Raw genomic sequence first — 9,758 nt, 5'->3', positions numbered from 1 at the left:
CCACCCGCCCCCCACTCCTCCACCGCTGTTATTTCCTGAAATCCCTGGGTGAGAGGGCCTCCCAGATGCAGGGCATTGAGCCTTCAGCTCTGCTCACGACCCTCCAATGGGGAAGGGGGTGGCCTTCCTGACACCAGTGTTTACAGGATCCCAGGGGCTCTCGGGGTAGCAAGGCAAGGCCTTGGTCAGAGACAGAGTAGGGATTGGGGGTGAGGGAGTCTGGGGCCCAGGAGTGGGGAAACACAGTTTTGTCCCCCTCTGGCCCACTTTATTACTGAGGCGTGATTCCAGCGTTTGTCCCAAGCCCCACATGTCCACATATTCAACAAATATTAACAGCCCTCTGTGTGCCAGGGACTTAACTGGATGCTGTAAATACAGCAAGGAACAAAACAGAGTGTTGTTTTTTTTTGTTTTTTGTTTTTTAATTTCTACCCTCGTGGGGGCTGCCTTTCTGGAAACCCCTGGGTGAGAGAAAAAGGCCAGAAACAAGATAATCAAGTAAACTATATAGTGAGTGGGTCAGATGGTAATAAGTGCCAAGGGGTACAAGAAACAGGGAGGGGGTATAAGATGTGCATGGATGGGTGGAGGGGAGCCAAGGAGATCCTCACTGAGAAGCTGACATCTGTGAAAAGGCCTGACTAGGGGAAAGGATCAGCCAGAATTAACTGGAGGGAACGGGGGGAGAGTGGGGGGGGAGCATTCCTGGCAGAGAGAAGAGGGAGGAAGTGCAAAGGCCCTGGGACAGGGATATGCCTGCTGGCCTGCTGTGTTCTGGGCAGTGTGGCTGGAGCAGAGGGATCAAGGAAGAGGGAACAGAGGATGAGGTCAGACAGGTGATGGTCCGGGTTGTGTAGGCCTGACAGGACACTGCCAAGGGACAACAGTTACCATCAGTGCTGTTTTCACTCTAAGTGAGCTGGAAAACTTTGGAGGGCATTGCGCAGAAGAGTGAGGTGATCTGCCAGGGGTACACTGGCTTTTTTTTTTTAGCTGAGCCATCCTGCTACCTATTGGCAGCTCAGCGGCTGCTCAGCTCGGGCTGGACTCGAACCGCTGTTGCTCAGAGCTCAAACTCTTGAGTGAGCTCTTAACCAACTGAGCCACTCGGCCGGCCCTACACTGGCTTTTTTAGTGAAACTCTGAACTGCAGGGGGCAAGGGTAAAGCAGAGAGGCCAGTGAGGAGTCAGCAGAGACAGAATCAGAGCTTGCCCCAGCCTGGTGCCAGTCACCCATGAAAACAGTCTGGGAATGACTTGATGGTGAGGCCAACAGGGTTTACTAACCAAGCAGATGCGGAGTAGGACATCCAGAGGAGAGGCAAAGGTGAATCCATGGATTTGGGCCTGCAAAATGGGAGGTAGGAGCAGCTGGGGATTGCGGATAAGGGGAGAAGTGCTGGGAACGGGGATGTCAGGTGCTGCTTGAGGAGCCTTTCTGATATCCCATTGGTGATGTCAAGAAAGTTGTTGAGCAGGCTTCCATGCCCTGTCTCTGAGCTTTGGACCCTAAATGCTGCTTCCATCCTGGGTTGGGGCACAGGCAGCCTACACCCCTCCATTCTCCCTCTGTCAAAGAAAAACAAGGTCCCCAAGTCTATCAGCTCCTGGAAATACTGAAGGCTCTTGTCACCTCAGTTCTGCCAACACAGGGAAAACCCATTTTGAGTGCAACCACTTCAAGTAGAGACCACTGTTCCTGAGTAAATAGTGGGAAAAAGCTGTAACTGGGACTTGATCTCAAAAATGATACATGAATCATAACAATAAGTTATTTTATCTTGAATTTCACAAAATGGAGCATCTAAGTGCAATTGTGCACTAATTCTTAGTAACAAAGTGCTAGTAAGTTTGGTGGGGAGTTCGGAGCTTTTCTCTCCCTCTCCCCCACCAAAACATCTAGTGGCATAAAAGCCTCCAATTCACCCTTGACTTTCATACGCCAGCATAAAGAGGATCATTTTGGCAAAAAAAAAGTTTCAAGGTCTTCATCAGTTATACCAGCGGTCTCTCTTAATATTTCGTTCTTCAAAGGGTCCTCTTTTGGAAACTCCATCATGCCTCCTGCTTGTGAATGTCTCTCTGGTTCAGAACTGGCTAATTCGGCCAGACCCCAATTAGCAGCTCCTTGTGTGGTTGGAGCAATTCCCCAGCATTATTTTCGTTGACTTCAGGAAATCCAGCAGCTCTTGACTTCACTTTGCCATTGCACTACACTACACTGGGCTGCGCTCTGCATCCTGAAGATTCCAGGGCAGGAGGGACGCAGCCAACAAGCAGGGAGAGATGTCTGGGTAGGGACAAATGTCATGCGGTCAGTTCATTACTAAGTATTTCTCTAATGTGACAACTGCTTTGCTACCCAACTACATAGCTGTAGCAACCCAGAGAGCAAGTGTTTGGAGACTAAGGAGAGCCCCTGTATGTGGCCAAGGGCATTCTACAATATCCGAATGTGTACCACCCCAGTTCCCACTCTGCTAAGGAACCTCAAGGAATTATTATCTAAGACGCAGAGAGATGCATAAAAATTTCCCATCCGGTAGCTGTGATTCTGCAACCCCAACGTCTTTCTAAACCACAGGCTACATTTTCTCCTTTGTTTTGCTGGGTTTTTATTCGAGGCCCTACTCCGGAGGCAGGGTATTACCCGTGTACGGCCCTGCCCCCACAGAGCCACTTTTATGTAATCATTCCAAAACTCACAACTCCTGAAAACTTTGAGGAATGTTATTAGGCCCTGTAGGCCAGAAGGGCCGTTTCCAGGGTAACAGCAGCTGCACACTGAGGAAGCAAGGCCTCTCTCCTGTCCTGCACGCCGCTTGGAGTCCAGTCTACTGCAGAGAAACACATGCCTGGAGTCTGAGCGACACTTCCCGTGGTCCTTACCCATCTGGCCTAGCACCCACAGCGAGGACACACCACCAGTCCCTGTGCGCTCGAGGGCCACACCTCCCGTTTCAGATGTCCTGTCCTGTTGTCATAAATCCACCCATACTTGTCCGTCAGCATGCCCCAATTTGTGGTCTGGAAAAGTCGGCCTAGATGTGAGAGAAACTCCTGCACAGTTTGTTTTTCCACGGCGTAGCTGGAGGCCAGCCGCCTGGTTTTTGTTTGGAGCAAGGTGGAAATGAAAACTCCGTCTCTAAGGGAGAGAATGCTCTTTCCAGGTGCTTGAGTGACTCCAGGCCCGGAGAGCTTGACTGTGCCCCTTTCACCAGTGTCCTTCTTGCCGAAACAAGACACATTTACCCCATCTGATAAGGAAGCGTGGAAATGAAGAGGGAGGCCCACAGGGGAGCATTTTGGAATCGCTGTCCATGTAAGGCTTTCTCCCAGGTTTGTTGACTTTCTAGTTGCCTGATCCAGCCCAGCTCTGGCAGAATGACTGAAGGGGAGCTGCCTTCAGCGGGTGAGAGGCCCCCCTGTGAGACTCATGACATCTCGCTGAAGTCCAAGAATAGGGCTATAACGCTCATGAGGCTAAGCAGGTCATGGCCACACTTTCCCCCTTCCCTGCCCCCATCGACACCAAACTTGGCCTTATGTTTCCTTGTAAGTTTCTCAGTCAGGAAAACTCTGAGCTGAGGCTAGAAAAACAGATGTTTCTGCCGATGACACTGAACTTCCCTGATTCATATGGAGTCAGACCTTCTGATTCCTCGCGGGTGTAGAAGAAGTGACTAACAGGAAGCCCTTGGGACTGCGGGCCTTTACCCTTGAGAATGGGAGAGCCCAGCGGAGAGAGAAAATTAACACGTGTGACAAAGAAGGGGCCAAGGCAAAGCTGAGTGGTGCCATTAAAATTCAATGGCAATTCAGAGGAGGGAGCTTTCAAGGTAGGCCGACTGGAGGGGGTGTGGGGGAGGGTTTGGGGGTCTTGACTGAAGTACAAGATTTCCATAGAAGGGCAGGGGCAGTCAGGGGATGGCAGAGCCAAAGCACTGAGGTGGGAATGCCCCTGGCTCGTGCAAGCAGACAACATTCCACACCAAAACAGGCTTTGCTTACTTCATTTAGAGTTTGCTTACTTCATTCTTTTCTAATACAGATTCAAGCCACTCAACATTTATCGGTAACCTACTACAGGGTACCTGCTGTGGGCTAGGTGCCATGTTGGAACCTGCAGGGGATCCGAGGTGAGTCCAGCAGGACCAAGACAGACCAAACAAGGACAAAGGACCGGAACAAACAAAATGACATGTTGTGTGAGTTTGGGTCCCCCAGAAGCCAATGCTGAGACAAGGACCTGTGTGCAAGTGGTTGATCTGGGTGGAGGCAGGGAAGGGAAGGCAGCCAATGAACTGGTTATCGCTGTGGGCCACTGAGACTTCAGTCCAGCTGGGCACCTCTGAGAGATGGCCTAGAACACTCACTGCAGAGTGTCCCACCATGGGTAAGGGAGCTGTGGTGTTGCTCCACCAGCTCCTAGCAGCCATTGGTTAAGCACGACTCCCAGGGAGCATTAATCCCCTGGCACTTCCTGCCTGCCTGCCCAATGACCAGAGACAGCCCCCAGGTACAGGGACACAGGTGCTCAAATCTGTGTGCACAGAAATGGTAAGCACAAGGGAATGTGGGGGAGGTATCCACAGCTTCTGCTGCACATGTGGCTAAAAGAGGGGAAAGAGGACATGGACTTGTGGCCTTAGTAAAGACACCAGGACAGAGATGAGGGTCCCAAACAGTCCCCGAAAAATCCTCAGGGTTCAATATACCAAGCAAGGGGGTGGGACAGTGGTGCATCATTTCACATAGAAGCAGCATGAACAAAGGCAGCCAAGCCAGGGTCATGTCTGGGGGACACCAAAAGGTGTGACTTGGCTGAAGCACAGTGGCTGGGAAGGTCCAAGGGGAGACCTGGGCCACCCTGTGGAGAACTCAAAGTGCCAGGCAAGGGCGGCAGGTGGCTCAGCTGGTGAGAGCGCATGCTCGATTTGACTCCCGCATGGGATGGTAGGCTGCGCCCCCCTCACCGCGTGCCGCCCCCCCCCCCCGCAACTAGATTGAAAATAATCACTGGACTTGGAGCTGAGCTTGCACCCTCCACAACTAAGACTGAAGGACAACATCTTGACTTGGAGCTGATGGGTCCTGGAAAAAACACATTGTTCCCCTATAAAATTTTTAAAAAAACAAACCACCAGGCGACAACTTTTACTCCTCATCCCCCTCATCCCATAAGCAATGAGGAGCCACTGAAGGTAATTGAGCAAGGATGGCATTGAGTTGTGTCCCGGGAACATTAACCTGGCCAAAAAGCAGGGACTAACTCGGAGGCAGGGAGACTAGGTAAAAAGTCCCAAATGCATCATTTGTTAGCCACAGCGGTGATTATTTCGCCAGGGAGAAAGATGAAGGGAGCTCCCTGTGCCTTTGGCCCCAGGAGAAAGGCCCCTGAAAAGGACCGCGTGGGAGTTGCTAAAAGGGGAACCAGCCCCTCAGCTGTCCAGCCTGATTGTTCCTTCTGGCAGAGATGTGGACCCACTCATTCCTCTCCTATTTTCTTTCCTCCAGAAAATGCTTTGGCCTCCAGTTTCCGCAAGCTTTGCTCAGTGAGTTTAAACAGCATCTCACAGCATGGCCGAGCAATAACAAATGGTGCCTGGTGGCTCGCCTGCTGGTGGCTTAAAAAACAATTGATGACTTTTAATCAGCTGAATGAGCATGGGACAAATGACAGCATGGCCTGAATGCGGCCCAGACGTCATCGGCTGACATCAGTGGGGAGGAGGGAGGTGCCCTTCTGGCAAGCTTGGGAACAAACAGGAGCAGTTCCTGGCAGCTCTGGGCTCCACGCCCCAAAGCCACAGCCTTCTTTCACACCTTTTGGGGAGACCGGGAGAACCAGCTGCAGAAGTGGCAAGGGTGAGCCTCCGGGAATTACATAAACAAGCACGTCATGTCATGTGATCTGCTGGGCACAGGGTTGGGGCCCTGGAAGGCCAGGGCTCAGGGCCTCCAGCTGTCCCTGGTAACCGGGCCAAGTAAGTTTCCCTCCAGACTTCAGTTTCCCCCACTGGAAAATGGAGGCAATAAAGGCAAGCTTGCTTCCTCTGTTAGGTTGGCCCCCAGATGGGACAGCTTTAGGAGAGGACTGAATCGCTAAAGGGCTCCATTCAGGGGTCCGTTTGTGGATGGTGCCCCAGCACTACCACCAACACCCCCACCCCTGCCACTTCCCCTTACCCGTACACCAAATGAATTCACTCATCAAGCGTTTCTGATAAAGGAGTGCAAATTAGAGCAATGGAAGCCAAAATGGCAGGGCTGAAAATGAAGGTATCTGCTGAGTACTGACTACATGCCGAGGCCTGTGCTAAGTGTTTCTGTGCATTGTCTTGTTATCTCCATTCGGCAGAGGAGGAAACAGGCTCTGAAGGGTTAAGGAGTTTGCCCCTGGTTCTGCTGCACCCATGTAGCGGGAGGCATCTGAAACCCACCTGGTTTTAAGGCCTGCTCCTCCTCACTGTTCCAGCTCAAACCGGGCACAGCAGCAACCTAAGAAAGTAAGAGGCAGAAGGGGGGAGGGGGGACATGTGGCCCAGTGCAGGAACATATAAATTATATTAAGGACTGCCAGACGTCTGCCCAGGAAGCTACAAATAATCCTCACAGGCCACACCTCGGTCAGAATCATAGGAATGCAAGATCCTCATGCCATGAATCCTCACAGACCACCAAAAATTAGGCATTAAGAATCTGCTTCCCAGGATTGTCTTTTTTTGCTTCAGACTATTTGGATTGCAGTTTCCTGATAACTTCTGTGCCACCATGCCCCTTCCCAATTTTCCTTATGCCCAATCGTAACCACGCCCTCCCTCCTCTAAACTTCCTGGGACTTACTGTCTCCTCTCTGCCACCAGCCCATATCACACCCCATCCCCCATGCAGCGTCACCCCAGCATCAGGCCTCTTTGCCCACCCTCCATGCCCGTTTGCATGCTGTTTCTCTCTCTGAGAAGGACTGTCCCGCCTCCCTCCCCGGCTTGTGTCATGTTGCCTGGAAGATGGGCCCTGAGATGGAGACCAGCATATAGGAGGTTGCCTGCAGGGTACTTTCAGGAACAACACCTATGAGGGCAGCAGGATGGGGCAAAGGAGAAGTCGAACTACTGTGCAGTTGCAACCGAGACCACAGCTGACCCCATGGAAAGTTCTAGAGCTGGGATGGCCCTTGAGAGGCGTCCCAAATTGAGGCAAGGGGGTGAGCCCTGTACCCTCCCTCCCATAGACTAGTCATTGAATTCAAGTTGGTCCCGGGGCGGGGGGTGGGGGCTGGGGGTGGGCATTACTTTAGGTAAGGTGGCTCAGCACCCAGCAGCTAAGGGCAATTCTGGATGGGCAGCCATCTCCCCACTCCTGAAGGGGGCTCCTGAAGGGTGGTGCAGCACCACATCCATGACACTGTCCAACAAAACTCCTGCTCGTCTTTCCATTGGCAGCTCTGACCCATCCTTGCCAGACCCCTAGCCACTACCTAAGCACTTCGGACTCTCCACAATTTCAGTACTGATGGGCCAGCTTCAGAAATGTCAGATAACTCCTCATCCTCCAGCTCAACACACCGAGAAGTTGAGATCATATTTACTACCTGAGCACTGTTCCTGGCACACAGAAGTCTCTCCCTTAGTGCTGAGTAGATAAATGTTGCATGGGAGGTGCCGGCAGGCCCATGGGACTGTTCCAGCTTCCACAATTTCCACTCTGTCAGTGCCTCAAAGTGTCTACGTGGCTTATGCCGATGACAGGCAGGCACAGAGAAAGCTTGCTTCCACAGCCAACCTGGCAACCTCTCTTGGGCTCAGGCCAAGAAAGTACTGTCCTTGTTCCGTTCCCTGTCCAGCGTTCTGCTGCAAGTCCATTTCCTAGCTAAGAGGGCCAAGTGCATTTAGAGACCTCCGTGCCAGGGAAAGCCCAATGCCACTGCCAACCGCGCTACATCACCGTTCCTCTGAAGGAAATTACTATTGATCCCACAGCTCTCCTCCCCATGCTGTTTGCCGGGGACAGCCAAGGATTCCCGTGCCAGCTGGGCTCCCACACGGCTCGACTGTTCCTGCACCAGATGGCCAGACCAACACCCTCTGGCTGCCGCACGTCCCCAGGAGATGAGGCTCTGACGTCTATCCGCCTGGCTTTTTCTGCACGGAGGACAGCAGGGTCAGAGATTACAGGGCCTACCACATTACAATAAAAATCTCTACACAATGAAAAGATTTCCAAATCCCAGTCGTTATCAATGTAACCAAAGAGGCAGGAAAACTTTTTACCGTAGCCCTGACTTTCACAGCTAATTCAACTGATCTCAGTTGACTGCCTACTTGGCCGGAGGGAATCAGTGGCAAACAAGACAGTCCCTACCCTCAAGGAAGTTACAGTCTAGCAAGGTTACCAAATCATTTATTGTTCATACCAGGACACTTTTGAGAACATAAAGAGAGTGCGATTAATAGTTAAACCAGGATAACAGGCATAAACCAGGACTCATCCCATGCAAACCAGGACACTTGGTCACTCCCAGATATGGATACAATCTGACCAAAATGGGGGCGTTCAGATAATGGGGGTGTGGTAGTGTTAGGTCGTGCCACAAGGTGGCGCAATTGAAATACTCGTAGCTTTTCTTTGTTTTTGTTTTCTGTCTTGATAAAACTAATTTTTCTTTCTAATGCCACAGAGCAAATAGAACTCTTCCATGGTGTGCTGCAGCCATACAGGTCTGTGAGAGCTGATCATTAACTTTTCAGGAGTTTGGTAAGCCAATTGTTAAACACGGCCATTAATACAAATTAAATTAAAGTAATTAAAATTAAAATAATTCAAAACTTAAAATTGAATAAACCATATTAAAAACAAAGGTAATAAATACTCATAACTCAGGCTTTCCTGATGACTTTTACAGGTCACTAATATCTCTGTTTCTGAGGCTAGTTCATCTGTCATATCTATGTTGTGGGGATGCTATTTAATGGTGTGCTATTGCACACCTCTTCCCAACTCCACAGTCAGAGCCATCGCATGAGTAGCTTGAGACTGATGGTGGTAGGAGTATTTACATCGTGGAAATCAACAGATGCTATAAATCAGGGTTTTGGGAAGGGGGGCAGGGTAGCCAGTTGTTAAGCATTTACCAGCACACTGATGGAATGAGCATTTAAGTTTCATAATTTATGTGGCAAATTTTCATGTACTTTGGGCCGTTCTATCACATTCCCCCCAAATTACCATGTCCTCCCCGCCTCAAAAAAAGTTGAGAAGGATATCATGTTTCTCCCATAACCTCATCTGGATACTCAGGAATGGGGAGCCCATATGTATAAGCCAGTTCAGTGCTAAATGCCATGACAGGGGTAAGTCAGGGGGTCCACAGCCAAACTCAAGACTGCTGTGGAAAAGCCACTCCAAGCAACTGATGCCCAGCATATTCAAACTGACCAATGGCGAACTCAAGGTATCTTGTCTGTGATTGGTGGAGATGACGTTGGGACTTCTCACAGCAGTACTCTTGCTGTCTGTGTGAGTCATGGCCCCAGGAGGAACGAATGGCCCATTCAACAAGAGGGTTAATTGGGAAGAGTTTAGCAAAGGGACTATTTACAGAGGTGTGGGCAGATTACAGAAACCGCAAGGGATAGGTAAATGCCCTAGCAACAGTGGGGAGTTACTATCAGGCCCTGGGCTGTTGGCAGAAAAGGCGAGAGCTGCAGGTGAGGGCTGCTGTGGGCACAGGAAGGCAGCCCCCGCCAAAGTGC

At 50.9% G+C, this 9,758-nt stretch overlaps 1 long non-coding RNA gene across 1 annotated transcript; it reads right to left on the bottom strand.

The window, feature by feature from the left end:
• Positions 1 to 1,941: 1,941 nt before the first annotated feature.
• Positions 1,942 to 8,101, bottom strand: LOC109386187 (uncharacterized). The gene is made up of 3 exons (XR_002124752.1): positions 7,598 to 8,101; positions 6,447 to 6,504; positions 1,942 to 2,293 (listed from the first exon to the last, which is right to left on the bottom strand). It is a non-coding gene; the product is annotated as an uncharacterized LOC109386187 (long non-coding RNA).
• Between the last annotated feature and the right edge of the window lie 1,657 nt (positions 8,102 to 9,758).

This window comes from Hipposideros armiger, unplaced genomic scaffold (assembly GCF_001890085.2).
Source record: "Hipposideros armiger isolate ML-2016 unplaced genomic scaffold, ASM189008v1 scaffold_7, whole genome shotgun sequence".
NCBI lineage: Eukaryota > Metazoa > Chordata > Mammalia > Chiroptera > Hipposideridae > Hipposideros > Hipposideros armiger.
The sequence above is the reverse complement of the archived record's forward strand: the minus strand, read 5'-3'. Positions and strand labels throughout refer to the sequence as shown.